At 43.9% G+C, this 17,978-nt stretch overlaps 1 protein-coding gene across 7 annotated transcripts in view; it reads left to right on the top strand.

Annotated features, from left to right (window-relative positions):
- The first annotated feature begins 1,135 nt into the window (after positions 1 to 1,135).
- PDS5B (PDS5 cohesin associated factor B) overlaps positions 1,136 to 17,978 on the top strand; it is a 194,450-nt gene continuing 177,607 nt past the window's right edge. For 5 of the 7 annotated variants that reach the window (XM_039473326.2, XM_039473325.2, XM_039473327.2 and 2 more), the window contains exon 1: positions 1,137 to 1,250. The gene's annotated coding sequence lies outside the window, so the exon portion shown is untranslated. Of the gene's footprint in view, positions 1,251 to 1,917; positions 2,336 to 17,978 lie in introns of those variants that run through there. The other 2 variants (XM_074387857.1, XM_074387855.1) reach the window with 2 other exon arrangements.

Genomic DNA, 17,978 nt, shown 5'->3' with positions numbered 1-17,978 from the left:
TCTAGCAAGAACTGGCGGAGACTGAAGCGGAATTGTTCAGGGAATCTCACAAAAATGGAAATGCAGAGGTCTTAGTAACTCTAGGTGCCCTGGCCCGATGGAATACCGATGGACACACCTTTTCTAATACAGTAACAATAGTTTATACATCAGCATTACCTGTCTTTTGTTTCAGTTGATAAATATCCTACTGAAATCCATTTATTCACCCTTTGCTTGTTCATTGTTGAAACAAATTCTCCCTGGAACAAAATCCTAGTAACCATATACATCCTATCAGGAGAAACTTCCTTACTGCAGGGATGGTATTAAAGTAAAAAGAGGAGGCAGTCCCTTCCTTAGCTCTGGCAGAAACCTGGCTAGGGAGGAAACCTTCCCCCAAGGTAGGTGACCGGGCTAAGCCCAGTGCAGCTGCAGGAGGGACTGCCATCTCCTGGAGGTAAAGGGCGAGGAGACCCACCTCCTGGAATGTGTCCCTGTAGTCTCTAGATGATTTCTTCCTCTAATAAGGACAATTCTGCCAAAGGCATGGGATGCTTCGTCACAGGCTGAATTACTGTGTGTCCTCCCAGCCTACCACCTATACACAATTCCTCAAATTAGGAAAGCGAGGAGATTTAATAAAGACGTAGCACGTGAAGTGTAGGAACACTATTTGCATGGCATTCCGAGATGAAGGCAGAGTTAACAAGTAAGGAGCAAAGTAGTTAATTCCAAGTCTGTTTACCCAGCACAACATCAGTGCGAAATGTCAGTGTTTAAAAAATCTCCCAACCTTTATCTAAAAAGATAGAGCTACATAACAATCGGTGTGGGTTTTTTTTCGGTAGAGGTCTAGGAAGCCGCAGGGGCATTGGACGCCTTGACAGCTGCCCGTCTCGCGCCCCCCGGCGGCGTGCCCGTGTGGCTGCGTGCGCGCGGACGGGGCGGGGCCGAGGAGGGACGCGCGCGCGCGCGCGGACGGGGCGGGGCGGGGCGGGGCTTGGAGGGCGGGCGCGCGCGGGGCCATCTGGTCGGCAGGGGGCGCTGCGCACCCATGGCGCGCTCTGGCTGCCCCCGGGTGCTGGCCGCCGCGGTTCGATTGGAGCAGCCGCCGAAGAGCGCTTGGCGCCATTTTGAAGCGGAGAGGAGGAGGAACGGCCGGGCTGGCTGCGGAAGGGGAGGGGGGGGAGAAGGCGATTGGATGCGGCGGCGGCGGTGGATCCCGGAGAGCCGCGGAGTGAGAGGAGTAGCGAGTCGGGCACCCGGAGGTAGGAAACAATTCAGTTAACGGAAAGAAAATGTCTCTCTTCTCAGGCCGCGGCGCTCCATTTTTCAGCGGCCGCCACCGCCGCTGTGTGTGTGTGTGTGTGTGTCTGTGTGTGTGTGTGTGTGTGTCTCTGTGGCGGGGCTGAAGCGCCGCCCGCCGGGCTGCCAGGCGCGACTCGCCTCCCGGCATCGGGGGCTGCAGCCGGCGGCTGCCTGGCGGCGGCCCGGCGCGGGGGTCGCGGGGTGCGGGCCGGGCTGAGCGGTGGGGGTGGGGAGGGCCCCGCGCCGGCTCGCGCCTCCACGCCGCGGGCTCTGCGAAATTAAACTTGCCGCCCTGATCCCGGCCGGGGCGGCGGCGGCGGCGGCGGGCGGTGACCTTGCGCGCGGGCGGGGGTCCCGGGGCCGACCGGCCGCCCGCGCCCTCCCGCTGCCGCCGCCGCGCCCCTCCCCCCGCGCCCCGGCCGGGCGGCCGGCGGCTGTTTCCCGGGCGGCAGGCGGGCGGCGCGGTGCTCCTGTTGAATCCTCCCGCGGGCGGGCTTCTCCCCCTTCCGGGCGAGGGGCGGGCGGGGAACGCGGGTCGGGGCCGCGGGCGCCCTCGCCCCCGCCGCCTGGTCCCCGCGCGCCGCCCGGCCTCCGCTCCGGGCCAGGGAGCGGGATGAGCGTGACATTTTTACACGGTTCCTCGCCGCTCGCCGCTCGCCGCAGGGCAATCGCGCTCACCGCGCCGCCCTGAGCGGCTGCTCCGGGAACCTGAGGACCCAGTTGAGGAAGAGCTCAGAGCCGGCGTGGAGGGCCTCCTCCCAGGCGACAACTGAGTTCGAGCTTTCCTTTCGGAAGGAACGGCGGGGAAAATGGTGTGCCATTGACTCGTTAATGTTTTTTCGCTGTTATTTTATTGCCACTTTAAAAGTTTGGGTTTAGAGAAAAACCTTGTTTGCTGTTGTTGCTGGTGCTGCTGTTGGTTTTTGGTAGAGACGTGAAAGCTAACTCTAAGTAGCTCGACAGTTATTTGGAGGAATGACTGAACCCTGAAACGCCTCCCTCGTCTTCGGAACTGCAGGCTGCTGCGTTCCTTGCCGCGCTCTGGGTGAGCTCCGGGAAGGGTTGAAAGAGCAGCTACCCACCCACTCCACTCGCGTCTTCAACATCCTCTCTTCCCTAGCAAGGGTCAACCCTTTTCTATGTCGAAGAAACTGCTTCTCGTACTTTTATTAGGAGGTGATGCACGGGCAGTGGTGCCCCGACTGATCGTACCTTGATGAAATAGTTTCAGAAACTTTGGATATAGCTTAACTTAGAGGGTTGGTCTGCGCTGCGCAGAGAGTTGGGTAATCCTGTATCATCCTAATAAACTTTAAAAACTAAAGTTGTTTCTATATACAGGAGGCGAGCTGTAGATAAATTGTAATTACCTAATACTTGAATGGCAGTAAGTCATTGTTCTCAGTTAACACATCCAGACAGAGTTCCAGACAGAACGTTTTTTAACTCCTGTAGTGGTCAGGTAAAGTAGTTAAAAACCACAGACATGCACTTGAAAGCTCTTTATGCAGCATACATGTCAGAGATGTTTCCATCTTTAGGGACAATAAGATGAGTATTCACTGGTGTATGCAGGTCAGTTCGTGGAACAATTAATCTTGTATCTCATGGTGATAGCAGAAAACCTAATTAAAACGTATATAGTGGTGAATATATAGGTGAAAGTTACATGGGATCTTTTATATTAAGATAGATTTATTCTCAGAAACCTAACTGTAAAACACATCTTAAGAACATTATACATTTACAAACATATTAAAAATGCACTTTCGACTTTATAAAAATTACCAGAATAGTGACTTTTTCCTCTTTTTTCTGATGGTTTTAAAAATTGTCCTCTTCTCAGGTGGCTTTTACTTCAAGGTGTATTTTAAATGGGAAGGTATGTTTGTCTTGGCCTTATCATTATTATTTTTTTCCTTTTCTCCTTGTTTTGGTTGAGTCTGATTTTACTGCAGCTTTTGTTACTGTTGTCGCCTTTATTCTCTCAGGTTATGTCTCTCCCCCTCTCACTCCCCTCCCCCCCCAAATTAGAGAGACATGTCATGATAGTGATTCTTGTCATGAGATGTTTGTATTAAGCTTACTTGTAATAAGGTTCTACTGAGCTGGCTGTTGGATGAAAGTTGTTTAAATTGTTCTGCAGCTTTGCTTAACAAAGTAACATTTTGAGGAGTAGGCTTTATTAATAATTTGTTAGGCCTAAGATAAAGTGATACCCTGTATTAGACAGGCTTGCCCTGGAGAAGAATGCAATGGTAGAAAATACTGAAAACTGTGGGGAAGGAATATTTTGGGAAGTTGTATTCTTTCTGCTTATTTCTCTTGGAAAATTTAGAGACTGCCTTAGAACTAACAGGAGTAGTGCTCACTGTGATTTGGCTTATGGACTCTTGAATGACATGGACTGTATATAACTTATATTAGAAAAGAATACATTTGTGTTTCCTCTGTTAGTGTTAAAGAGCAACAAGAAAACTTAACGATTATCTCCAACTCACTTATACATGAGAAATTAGGTTCAGATTGTAATTTCATTGATTTATCTAAGGTCACAGTCATATTCACATGGTGGAATTCAGACAGCCCGTAGAAATCCTGGAAGCTTAGAAGTTTTCCCATTGTCTTTTTTTGTTTTATTTAGGATTTAGCAACATTTATTAATAAAATTCAGGGTAGCATATTACCCTCCATCCCCTTCCCACCTTTTCATTCATTTAACCAAGAATAAAGTTTTACAGTTGGCCATCTGTTTCAGCGTCTGGTTTTTAATAATTTTTGTTCGGGATTCAGTCTGTTTAGCTTGTCTCAGAAGATAACCTCTTTTATGTTTCTGTCTCCTGGAGCTGTCTGCTCTTTCATTATATAATTACTTGACATGGCATCTATTTATTCTTTGTGCAGCTTCTAAGTGTAATTTGGAAAAGTTAGTATTGACTTTTGTTACAAGATATAGTGCATGTATGAGTGTGTATGTATTTTTTAATTTTTAAACTAGGTTTGCTCTACAAGTCATCTGTCACTTCCAATTACAACAGGCACTTTATTTGTTTTTTTGTATTCCTGTTCAGGAATGTTAAAAATTCCAAAAATACTTAGTTTAAAAATAAACCCAGTGATTTCTCTGAGAGTGTATTTACTTTTTAAGCTTATTTAAGAAGCTGCCAAATGGTTCACAATTTCGACTCCTTGGAGAGTATAGGTCAGCCCTTTCCTCACACTATTCTGTTATAAGACACCTGATTATAACCATTTCCTCCCATTATTTGAGAAAGGTTTTAGAATCCTTTCATGCTGCTGATAAAAAAAAAAAAAAGGTTTTAGAATCCTTTCTCATTAATTAGTTTAGAATTAAGAATAAATCTGCTGTGTTGAGACTGTAATTGTTTTAGCTGGCATGAGTGAGAAAATAACGATAATAAGTTAGATGAATAAAATTTAGTTGTTCAAATTTTAAAGCCATTAATTTGAAATTTAAAAAATATCCATAATTGTTATTTCTAATAGACAATAATAAGTAGTAATTGAAAATACTTGGTTTAGCTGTGTAAAACTTAAAAACTATCAGGTTACAACAAAACCACAGCTCATATGAATAAAAAAAACCAAAACAACAACTAACAGGCATGGGGGAAAGACTGATTAAAGAAAGAAACTATTTTGAGGCATCTTTATAAGGCCTGCCACCCTGTCTTTTGACAGATAATGCTCTGACCTGATTCCATTAAAATGAACAGATACTAAGCTTCCATATACATGCAGTGCCAGGGATGATGCAGTAAACAGGACTGAGACACTGTGTCCTGTAGAAGTGTAGAGTAGTAGTTGGTCACCTGCAGCAAGGTGATGAGAGCTGAGACAGACCAGAGCAGTAGGATCTCTGCTGTTACTTAGTTCTGGAAGGAGCAGGCTTTCCTTCCTTTTCAGTGACAGTGAGATTCTCTTGTTTTTTTTTTTTTTTTTTTTTTTTTTTTTTTGAGATGGAGTTTCGCTCTTGTTACCCAGCCAGGCTGGAGTGCAATGGCGCGATCTCGGCTCACCGCAACCTCCGCCTCCTGGGCTCAGGCAATTCTCCTGCCTCAGCCTCCTCAGTAGCTGGGATTACAGGCATGCACCACCACGCCCAGCTAGTTTTTTTGTATTTTTAGTAGAGACGGGGTTTCACCATGTTGACCAGGATGGTCTCGATCTTTCGACCTCGTGATCCACCCGCCTCGGCCTCCCAAAGTGCTGGAATTACAGGCTTGAGCCACCGCGCCCGGCAAGATTCTCTTGTTTATGTGGGAGAGTGAAATTAGCCAAGATTACATCCCATAAGGAGAAGGAGGGATATTATAACCAAGACCATTGTCTTTCTCTAAGAAGAGAATGGTTAGAGACCTGAAAGGAAATGAAAGCTTGTGGTTCCTTAGGTAGGATAGGATTCTTTCTCTCTCCTTTCACCTCAGAGATGATTTTAGGAAAGTAATTGAAGAGAGTTTAAAGGAAAGCCCCATATCTCCAAAATATATCCCTTAGTAGCTGAAATTCTACCAGGTAATTTCAGCTAGCTTTCAGATATGGAATGATTTGGGTTGGGTGGGGTGCGGGGATGAGAGTTGCAGGGGCAAGAGTGGGGGTTAAGGTTAGGAGAATAGAGTACTTAAAGAATTGTGTATTTTAAGTTAAAAGTTATACAGATCTATGGCAAAAAATATTATAATGTTACATGGAGTAAAAAATGTTACTTTTCTCCTCCTCCCACAGGTAACCCACTGTTAACAGTTTCTCAAAAGTTTACTTTAAAAGAAAATTATACAAAGAGTGTTGTTACATGGTTGTACTGTGATTTACTTTTTTATTTTATTTATTTATTCATTTTTGAGACAGAGTCTCTGTTGCCAGGCGCCAGGCTGGAGTGCAGTGGTGTCACCTCGGCTCACCGCAACCTCCACCTCCCGGGTTCAGGCAGTTCTCCTGCCTCAGCCTCCCGGGTCGCTGGGATTACAGGTGCATGCCACCATGCCCAGCTCATTTTTTTGTATTTTTAGTAGAGACTGCCAAATAGTAAATTGGCCAGGATGGTCTTGATCTCTTGACCTTGTAATCTGCCTGCCTTGGCCTTCCAAAGTGCTGGAATTACAGACTTGAGCCACTACACCCGGCCAATTTACTATTTTATTATTATTATTTTTTGAGATGGAGTCTTGCTCTGTTGCCCAGGCTGGAGTGCAGTGGTGTGATCTTGGCTCACCACCACCTCCACCTCCTGGGTTCAAGCGATTTTCCTGCCTCAGCCTCCTGAGTAGCTGGGACTATAAGCACGTACCACCATGCCTGGCTAATTTTTGTATTTCTAGTAGAGATAGGGTTTCACTATGTTGGCCAGGCTGGTCTCGAACTCCTGACCTCATTATCTGCCCACCTCAGCCTCCCAAAATGCTGGGATTACAGGTGTGAGCCACTGCGCTTGGCCTACTATTTTTTTGACTGCAGTTTACTTTTTTCCATAGTTAAGTCACAATCTCTTTTCATGCTGGCACTTACGCATTAACATAATTAAGAAATGATTAGAATATTTATTATAATTTTTTTCTGGCTCCTGTTGAGTAGTATTATGTTGTAACAATTTCTGTTAACCAACAATGTGTGAGAATGTCTGTGACATGTATTTACCAACACTGAACTTTAAAAAACTATATTGCCAATTCGATATGTGAAATTTGTCTTATTTTGGGTTTATACTTCTTTGTGAGTGAAGGCAAACATTTGTTTATATGCTTATTAGAGGGAGGTCATTTGCAACACATTCTTTAATAAAGTGGTTTAATGGTAGTTTAATTTACTTGCTGCTCCCACCCCCTACCTTGATCCTTACCTAAGAGCTGAGATGGTCCGAGAGTGGTGGGACTTTTAGGAGAGGAAAAAGATTTTGGGGCTTGTGGCAACTTGAAGGGGAGCAATGCTGTGAATGGAGAGGCTGCAGTGCCAGGCTTTGAACAACTTTGGGTAAGTATGAGAGTATTGAAAGCTCTTGACTTGGTGTTAACATAAGGTAGAAGAGAAGCAGAAGCGACAGGCAGGAAGGGAGATTTGAGAGTCGGAGCAAATAAATTTTGCATAGTCAGCCCTACCTTGTACCATCTGCTTATCCTGTCTCATCACTCCTCCCTCAGACCTTCAACTATCATTTCATTTTTATTCATACTGTCATTTGGTTTTCTTCTCTTTTCCTGTCAGGCATGGCAGCCTGGACCTGGGTATTTAGTTGTCGCCGAGATGAGATGCTTAGTTTTTTTCTTTTTTCTGAGATGGAGTTTTGTTCTTGTTGTCCAGGCTGGAGTGCAGTGGTGTGATCTTGCCTCACTGCATGTGATTCTCCTGCCTCAGCCTCCCAAGTAGCTGGGACTACAGGTGCATGCCACCACGTCCGGCTAATTTTTTGTATTTTTAGTGGAGACTAGTTTTGCCATGTTGGCCAGGCTGGTCTCGAACCCTAGGCCTCAGGTGATCTGCTCTCCTTGGCCTTTCAAAGTGCTGGGATTACAGGTGTGAGTCGACCACGTCTGGCCTAAATAGAAGCTATAGAGCACTTTCCCCGCCTCTCTTTGATACCATTCTTTTCACTTTTCGATTCTTCCTAGCCTTATGGGGTAACATAATTAGGTCAAGTCTTTGTTAAGTGTAGTTGGAATTTGGAAGGTCCCTGGCATTTAAGACTTGAACATGCCGGGCGCGGTGGCTCAAGCCTGTAATCCCAGCACTTTGGGAGGCCGAGGCGGGTGGATCACGAGGTCAAGAGATCGAGACCATCCTGGTCGACATGGTGAAACCCCGTCTCTACTAAAAATACAAAAAATCAGCTGGGCATGGTGGCGCGTGCCTGTAATCCCAGCTACTCAGGAGGCTGAGGCAGGAGAATTGCCTGAACCTGGGAGGCGGAGGTTGCAGTGAGCCGAGATCGCGCCATTGCACTCCAGCCTGAGTAACAAGAGCGAAACTCCGTCTCAAAAAAAAAAAAAAAAAAAAAAAGACTTGAACATTCCTAGGAGCTTGTGTTGTGATATATGCTTCTATGATATATCATGATGTGAGGCTTGATAAGTGAGGTCCCTTTCTAAGGAATGCAGAAAGAGCATGGTGGTTAATTTAAGCATATAGACTTAAGCTTGGGTGTTTATCTGCTCTAGCTAAACAACCAATTACCTATTGCTAAATCTCAACTTCTTAATCTGAACAGCGGTACTAATCGCAGAAACCTCATTTTTCAAAACAGCTTTATTGAGATAGAACTCACATACTATAATCCATTGAAAATATACAATTAATTGTTTTCTAGGAGACTCACAGGTTAGTGCAGCCATCATCACAGTCTTGTTTTGCAGCATTTTTGTCTTGTGAAAAATGCCAAACCAAATGTAAATTAGTATAGCCATTGCAGAAAACATTATGGGGGCTCCTCCAGAGGTGAGAAGGGATAGAGAGAGGTTGGCTAAAGGCTAAAAAATTTACCTAGATAGGAGGAATATATCCTGGTATTACACTGGTAACTATATCCTTGAACAGTGAAGGGGTTGGGAGACCAACCCCTGTGCAGTTGAAACTCCACGTATAACTTTTATTCCTCCAAACTTAACTAGTAATAGTCTACTGTTGATTGGAAGCCTTACTGATAACATAAATAGTCAATTAACAAATGGAGTGCAGTGGAACGATCTTGGCTCACTGCAACCTCAGCATCCTGGGTTCAAGTGATTCTCCTGTCTCAGCCTCTAGAGGTAGCTGGGATTACAGGCGCCTGCCACCAAGCCTGGCTAATTTTTGTATTTTTAGTAGAGATGAGGTTTCGCCGTGTTGGCTAGGCTGGTCTCAAACTCCTGATATCAGGTGATCTGCCCCCCTCCTGAAGTGCTGGGATTATAGGTGTGAGCCACCATACCTAGCCTGCAGACTGTATTCTTAAAGCAAGCTAGAGAGAAGACAATATTATTATTATTTTTTTGAGACGGAGTTTCGCTCTTGTTACCCAGGCTGGAGTGCAATGGCGCGATCTTGGCTTATTGCAACCTCTGCCTCCTGGGTTCAGGCAATTCCCCTGCCTTAGCCTCCTGAGTAGCTGGGATTACAGGCACACGCCACCATGCCCAGCTGATTTTTTGTATTTTTAGTAGAGATGGGGTTTCACCATGTTGACCAGGATGGTCTCGATCTCTTGACCTCGTGATCCACCCGCCTCGGCCTCCCAAAGTGCTGGGATTACAGGCTTGAGCCACCGCGCCCGGCCTGACAATATTAAGAAAATCATAAGGAAGGAAAATATATTTGCTATTCATTAAGTGGAAATGGATCATCCTAAAGGTCTTTAGGCTTGTTGCCTTCCTGTTGAGTAGGTTGAGGAGAAGGAGGAAAAGTAGGGATTGGCCTTGTCTGAAAGGTGGCAAGGTGGAAGAGTTGGAGGAGGTGGAAGAGGAGGCAGGAGAGGCAGGCACACTCTTAACTTTTACTGAAAAAATTCTGTGTATAAGGGAACCAGCACGGTTCAAGCCTGTGGTGTTACGTGTTTTCAACTAGCTAGAAGAAGAGAGGCTTTTGAATGTTCCCAACACAAATAAATGATAAATGTTTGAAGTGATATATATATTAATTACCCCAATTTGATTATTATACATCATATATATTGAAATATCACCATATACCCATAAACGTGCAATTATATGCTGGTTAAAAAGCATAAAAGTTAAATAAAACCTACTCACTGTCACTTTCTATCACCCCTTACTTTATTTGGGTTTGGGGTAAGCCAGGTCAAATGCTTAGCTTGGTACCAAGGTGTAAGTACACAGTAAAAAATCAGTTATAACTTTTTGCAGGGGGACTATTTGTAACAAAGTCCATTTACATAGTTTTAGAGAATGCAAAAATGGAATAATTACTGAAAGGATGTTTACATACTATATTGTGCAAGTATATAGTTGCACAGTGCTGGCTAGAGATATAAAGATGAAAGATATTCAGTCAAGAGATGTATATTCAAGTGGGAGGAAAGAGGCTGGTATAAAAATAATTATAAAACAAGCGAGACTATGGTGGCTTACGCCTGTAATCCCAGCACTTTGGGAGGCCGAGGTGGGTGGATCAGGAGATCCATCCTGGCTAACACGGTGAAAACCTGTCTCTACTAGAAATTAAAAGAAAAAAAAAAAAATCCTGTTGTGATGGCATAAGTCTGTAATCCCAGATACTCCAGAGGCTGAAGTAGGAGAATTGCTTGAACCTGGGAGAGGGAGGTTGCAGTGAGCTGAGATCGTGCCATTGTACTCCAGCCTGGGCAACAAGAGCAAAACTCCGTCTCAAAAAAAATAAAAAAAAAAAAAGTGAGGGTATTGTTAATGTCTTCAGGAAGGTGTCAAGAAAATATTTGGAATTGGAAACTTGACAAATGGAGATTAATCATGTTACTCTGAGAGTATAGGAACTATGAAACACTTCTTGAAGGAGTGACCATTTTGACCAAGTCTTAGATAATGGAAAGATGGGGTTTCTGGTTTTCATGAAGAGTACTTGAAGAATGCTATGCTTTTTGAAGTCTTAAATTTTTTGTTTTTGTTTTTGTACCCTTGTGCTGCTGCCAGATGATTGCCTCTGGAAGCTATTCCTACACCTTTTTCTGATGTTTCTAATCTGTTGTGAACCTGAGAGATTAAATTATTAAATAATCTTTTAGTGAGAGCCTGATGTGTGTACGAAAAAGATATCAATATATGGTATTACACTGTCATTGAAATAGTTCCTTTTTTAGTTTATTCTGTGGGTCTTGGTTTCATCCCTGTTAATTGGTCTTACAGAATAAGTACTTTTTCTAGTCCACTGTTGGACACAGCTCCTCCAGTATAACATGTCCCAAACTGAGCTCCCTTCTCTTACTCTTTAATATCTTTTCAACTTTTACTTGATTAATAACAAGTTTCTTTTCTTTTTTTTTTTTTTTTTAAATAAAAAAAAAGTTGTAGAGGATGACTAGATTTCATCATGTAATACACCTGGGAGTCATCTTGACTTCTCTTATCTCCCCTACCTCTCACATTTACCAAACTCTGTTGATTCTGATATAATATTTTAAAAGGTTATTATTATTTTTAATTATATACATGTATGTACTTCAAAAGTAAGAAGGCAAAAAAAAAAAGATATACAATAAAAAATCTCTAATTAGCCGGGCGCGGTGGCTCAAGCCTGTAATCCCAGCACTTTGGGAGGCCGAGGCGGGTGGATCACGAGGTCAAGAGATCGAGACCATCCTGGTCAATATGGTGAAACCCCGTCTCTACTAAAAATACAAAAAATTAGCTGGGCATGGTGGCACATGCCTGTAATCCCAGCTACTCAGGAGGCTGAGGCAGGAGAATTGCCTGAACCCAGGAGGCGGAGGTTGCGGTGAGCCGAGATCGCGCCATTGCACTCCAGCCTAGGTAACAAGAGCGAAACTCCGTCTCAGAAAAAAAAAAAAAAAAATCTCTAATTTAATTTCCCTATCTGCCTCATTCTCAGACTCCTGCAGAAGTTTATATATGTTAATCATATCTTAAATCCTTCTGGGGATTTAAAAACTCGACCATATACGAGGAACCACATACTTAAACAAATAATAACACACAATATGGGATTTCCACAATAGAGGTATACACAGGGTCTGTGAGAAGAAGAAAGAAGCACCTTGCATTCCTAAAAGAAGAGTTACGTATTGGAAAAACCTTCCTGTTAGGTCCTGAATAGAAAATGAAAATACCATAAAATGTGCAGATCTTAGCTGTTCTCTTTGATGAGATGTGATGATTATATACATGTAACCAATAACCAGAAGAAGATATAGAGCACTTTTATTATCCCACAGAGTTCCCTCGTTGCCCTCTCCGTTCAATTTATCTTGCCCTCAAACACTCTTTGATTTCTTTTTTTTTTTTTTCTGAAGACAGAGTTTCACTCTTGTTACCCAGGCTGGAGTGCAATGGCACGATCTTGGCTCACCGAAGCGTCCACCTCCTGGGATCAGGCAATTCTCCTGCCTCAGCCTCCTGAGTAGCTGGGATTACAGGCATGCGCCACCATGCCCAGCTAATTTTTTGTATTTTTAGTACTAGAGACGGGGTTTCACCATGTTGACCAGGATGGTCTCGATCTCTTGACCTCGTGATCCACCCGCCTTGGCCTCCCAAAGTGCTGGGATTACAGGCCTGAGCCACCGCTCCTGGCCAACACTCTTTGTTGTTTTGTTTTGTTTTTTTGAGACAGAGTTTTGCTCTTGTTACCCAGGCTGGAGTGCAATGGAGTGATCTCGGCTCACCACAACCTCCGCCTCCTGGGTTCAGGCAATTCTCCTGCCTCAGCCTCCTGAGTAGCTGGGATTACAGGCACACGCCACCATGCCCAGCTAATTTTTTGTGTTTTTAGTAGAGACGGGGTTTCACCATGTTGACCAGGATGGTCTCGATCTCTTGACCTCGTGATCCACCCACCTCGGCCTCCCAAAGTGCTGGGATTACAGGCGTGAGCCACCGCGCCCGGCCAACACTCTTTGATTTCTAAATGTAGATTAGTTTTGTTCTATCTTCACACAGTGTGCTCTTGTGTATCTGGCTTCTTTTGTATAACGTATTTTGAGATTCATCCATGGGGTTGGATATCTCAGTAGTTTTTATTGCTGAGTAATATTTCATTGTGTAATATTCCACAGCTTATCTTCTGTTGTTGGACAGTTGGGTTGAATCCAGTTTTTGACTATTACGAATAAAAGGCCTATACAGGTCTTTTTGCAAGCATGTGTTTTCATTTCTTTTGAGTAAATACCTAGGAATGGAATTGCTGGTTTATAGATATATGTGTGTTTAATTTTACAGGAAACTAGTTTTTCAAAGTGGTTTTCCTTTTTATATTCCCACCTGAATATATGAGTGTTCTAGTTGTTTTACATCCTCACCAACACTTTGGTAGTCAGTCTCTTTAATTTTAGCTATTCTACTGGGTGTGGAATGGTATCTCATTGTGGTTTTATTTTGGGTTTCCTTGATAATCTAGTGATGTTGAGCACCTTTTTGCATGGTTAATGACAGTGTATTTTCTTTTGTAGAATGCCTCTTCAAGCTCTCTGTCCATTAAAAAAAGGATTATCTTTTTACTATTGATACGCAGGAATTCTTAATGTAGAGTATTAAGGATATTTTCTTCCATTTCATAGCTCGCCTTATCTTTTGTGTATTTTCATGAGTGGAAGTTTTAAATTTTTTTTTTTTTTTTTTTTTGAGACGGAGTTTCACTCTTGTTACCCAGGCTGGAGTGCAATGGCGTGATCTCGGCTCACCGCAACCTCCGCCTCCTGGGTTCAGGCAATTCTCCTGCCTCAGCCTCTGGAGTAGCTGGGATTACAGGCATGCGCCACCATGCCCAGCTAAGTTTTTGCACCTTTAGTAGAGACGGGGTTTCACCATGTTGACCGGGATGGTCTCGATCTCTTGACCTCGTGATCCACCCGCCTCAGCCTCCCAAAGTGCTGGGATTACAGGCTTGAGCCACCGCGCCCGGCGGAAGTTTTAAATTTTGATGAAGTCCAGTTAACTTTTTGTTTTATGGATTGTGCTTTTGAGTTCTTTTTATATTATATTATTTTGAGACAGCATCTTACTCTTCCAGGCTACTGTTCACTGGCACATTATAGCCTACTGCAGCCTGGAACCCCTGGGTTCAAGCCACCCTCCTGTCTCAGCCTCCTGAGTCGCTGGGTCTACAGATGAGTGACACCATGGCTGGCTGATCTTTTTTTTTTTGTATTTTTTATAGAGATGGTGTTCACCCTGTTGCCCTGGCTGGTCTTGTACCTCTGGGGTCAGGTGATCCTCCCACCTCAGCTTCTGAAAGTGCTGGGATTACAGGCACTGTAATGAGCCTGTGTGTCTGGCCCTTTAATTTCTTTTTTATATATTATTGCAGTATCTAGAATCTTCAATACAACATTGAAGAGAAATGGTGAGAATGGCTGAGTGTAGTGGTATGCTCATGTAGTCCCAACTACTTGGGAAGCAAGAGGATTGGTTGAGACCTTGTCTCTTTTTTTTTTTTTTTGTGAGACGGAGTTTCGCTCTTGTTACCCAGGCTGGAGTGCAATGGTGCGATCTCGGCTCACCGCAACCTCCGCCTCCTGGGTTCAGGCAATTCTCCTGCCTCAGCCTCCTGAGTAGCTGGGATTACAGGCACGTGCCACCATGCCCAGCTAATGTTTTTGTATTTTTAGTAGAGACGGGGTTTCACCATGTTGACCAGGATGGTCTCGATCTCTCAACCTCGTGATCCACCCGCCTCAGCCTCGCAAAGTGCTGGGATTACAGGCTTGAGCCACCGCGCCCGGCTTGTCTCTTTTTTTTTTGAGATGGAGTTTTGCTCGTCACCCAGGCTGAAGTGCAGTGGCATGATCTTGCCTCCTGGGTTCAAGTGATTCTCCTGTCTTAGCCTCCCAAATAAGCTGGTATTACAGGTGCATACCACCATGCCAGGCTAATTTTTAAATTATTTTTATTTTTTTTGAGACGGAGTTTTGCTCTTGTTACTCAGGCTGGAGTGCAATGGCGTGATCTTGGCTCACTGAAACCTTCATCTTCTGGGTTCAAGCAATTTTCCTGCCTTAGCCTCCCAAGTAGCTGGGACTACAGGTGGGCGCCACCATGCCCAGCTAATTTTTGTATTTTTAGTAGAGACAGGGTTTCACCATGTTGACCACGATGGTCTCGATCTCTTGACCTCGTGATCCACCCGCCTTGGCCTCCCAAAGTGCTGGGTTTATAGGTGTGAGCCACCGCACCCAGCCCTAGTTTTTGTATTTTTAGTAGAGACAGCGTTTCACCAGATTGGCCACGCTGGTCTCAAACCCCTGACCTCATGATCTGCCCACTTTGGCCTCCCAAACTTCTGGGATTACAGGCGTGAGCCACTGTGCTTGGCCTATTTGATTTGTAAGTCTTTTTCACAAAATTTGGTACGTTTTAGACATTACTTAAAAAATACCTTTTCTGCCCCATTCTCTCTTTTTCCTCTTGAGATTCTATTTACACCTTCCATGAGTATGTACTAATTTTTTTCAGTCTTTCTTTCTGTTTTTCAGAGACTCTTTTAAATGTTTTATCTAATGTGTAGTGAAGCCTGTTTTCAACAAATGCACTCTTCAGTTATGGTATTTCATTTAAAATATTTCTGCTGAGATTCCTCATTGTGACCATATATATATATTTTTTTTTTTTGAGACAGAGTTTCGCTCTTGTTACCCAGGCTGGAGTGCAATGGCGCGATCTTGGCTCACCGCAACCTCCGCCTCCTGGGTTCAGGCAATTCTCCTGCCTCAGCCTCCTGAGTAGCTGGGATTACAGGCACGTGCCACCATGCCCAGCTAGTTTTTTGTATTTTTAGTAGAGACGGGGTTTCACCATGTTGACCAGGATGGTCTCGATCTCTCGACCTCGTGATCCACCCGCCTCGGCCTCCCAAAGTGCTGGGATTACAAGCTTGAGCCACCGCGCCCGGCCATCACCATATTTTTCTTTAAGTCTTTGAATATATTCATAATAGCTGTTTTGAAGTCCTTGTTTATTCCTTTATCTGTATTAATGGACTTTTGACTGTTTTTTCCCCTTGATAGTAGGTCACATTTTCCTGCTTCATTTCATGAATAGAAAATTTTTGCTGTGGAGTGGACATGATATATCATCTATCTAAACTCTTTTTATCTTCCCTTGATGAATGTTAAAATTAGTAGCTGATTATATTTAATTTGCAGAATCTTGGTCTTCTGTTTTAAGATGGATCTATAGAAAGTCTAAGGTATTGGCTGGGTGCAGTGGCTCATGCTTGTAATCCCAACACTTTGGGAGGCTGAAGTGGGTAGATCACTTGAGCTGTCAAGAGTTTGAGACCAGCCTGGCCAACGTGGCAAAACTTTGTCTCTACAAAAATATAAAAATTAGCTGGCTGTGATAGTGGTTGCCTGTAATCCCAGCTCATTGGGTGTCTGAGGCAGGAGAATCAATTGAACCCAGGAGGCGGAGGTTGCAGTGAGCCAAGGTCACGCCACTACACTCCAGCCTGGGCAACAGAGTGAGACTTGGTCTCAAAAACAAAATGAAACAAAGCAGTCTGAGATGTTTACTAAGCCCTTCTCACTTGTCTAAACTTCAGGCTCATGTCTCCTCTGCAGTGGGCAGCAGCTGAAATTGCTGCTGAGTTATTTGAGCTTTTTAGTTGTTGTTTTCTTCTAGGCTCCTTGGAATCTTCCCTGAGCATATGAAGTTCAGGGATCAGCAAATAATTTGAAGGAGTTTATATTAGTATTTGTGGCCTCCCTACCGTAGCTCTCTCCTTTTTTGAATTTCCTCTTTGATTTTCCAGCCACTTTGTAGCCTCGAATTTCAGTAAAACAGCGTATTGCTTGAGTTCTGTCTGCCCTGTGCTGCTGCAAACTGGAAGTGCTCTCAGGAGTAATGCTGTACAAATTTGAATCTTCTCCAGTGTACTTCCCTTCTTTCATGGTTAGATCTCCAGGTTCTACTTGCTGTTGGTTGCTTTCCTCTGTTTACAAATTATTCTTTTTTTTTTTGAGACGGAGTTTCACTTGTTACCCAGGCTGGAGTGCAATGGTGCGATCTCGGCTCACCGCAACCTCTGCCTCCTCGGTTCAGGCAATTCTCCTGCCTCAGCCTCCTGAGTAGCTGGGATTACAGGCACGCACCACCATGCCCAGCTAATTTTTTGTATTTTTAGTAGAGACGGGGTTTCACCATGTTGACCAGGATGATCTCCATCTCTTGACCTCGTGATCCACCCGCCTCGGCTTCCCAAAGTGCTGGGATTACAGGCTTGAGCCACCGCGCCCAGCCTACAAATTATTCTTAAGAGTATTTTTTCCAGGGTTTATAATTGTTATTTGTGAAAGGGTTATTTGAATGAGTCGCTAAATTCTTCTCCACCATATCCAGAACTGTTCAGACTCATTTTCATTCATTTTAAACTGGGTGTTAAACACAGTTACTAACTTACACACCATGTTTTAGAATAAGATAGAAACTCAGTATTGTACCGGGCGCGGTGGCTCACTCCTGTAATCCCAGCACTTTGGGAGGCTGAGGCGAGCAGATCACGAGGTCAAGAGATCAAGACTATCCTGGCGAACATGGTGAAACCCCATCTCAGGGAAGAAAAAAAAAAAAAAAAGAAAGTATTGTTTCAGTCACACATGGTTGGTAAGAATAGGTTATTTGGTGGAAAGCTAAGAGCTAATGAATGTTTACAAAGGCTGGTGAAAGGGATAGCCATATTTCTACTGTTGTCTCTTATATTTTTTATTAGCAGCAGCCTGACAGACAGCAGTGGGACACATGGTACCAGATGATACTGGAAGAAAATACCATTTTTCAGCCTTCTTTGACCTTTACCCCTCTTGGTATTTCTATTCTGAGGAAAAAATACTAAAATGTAGTTGTCTCAACTACTTCTGTCTAAAAGTAGATAGGGTTGTTGGATATTTATCTTTAATGGTTAGGTCAGACCAGCCCAAGTCCAAAGGACCCTTTAGGATCATTTTATAAAAATTTGTTTATGGCTCTGACTTTAGCTAAGCAGATTAAAGAAAAGGTGTGTTCAAAAGGGAACTAGATTGAGTTGGTTTTAGAGATGGC

This window comes from Saimiri boliviensis, chromosome 16, assembly GCF_048565385.1.
Source record: "Saimiri boliviensis isolate mSaiBol1 chromosome 16, mSaiBol1.pri, whole genome shotgun sequence".
Classification (NCBI taxonomy): Eukaryota; Metazoa; Chordata; class Mammalia; order Primates; family Cebidae; genus Saimiri; species Saimiri boliviensis.
This window is presented reverse-complemented; position numbering and strand designations above follow the sequence as displayed.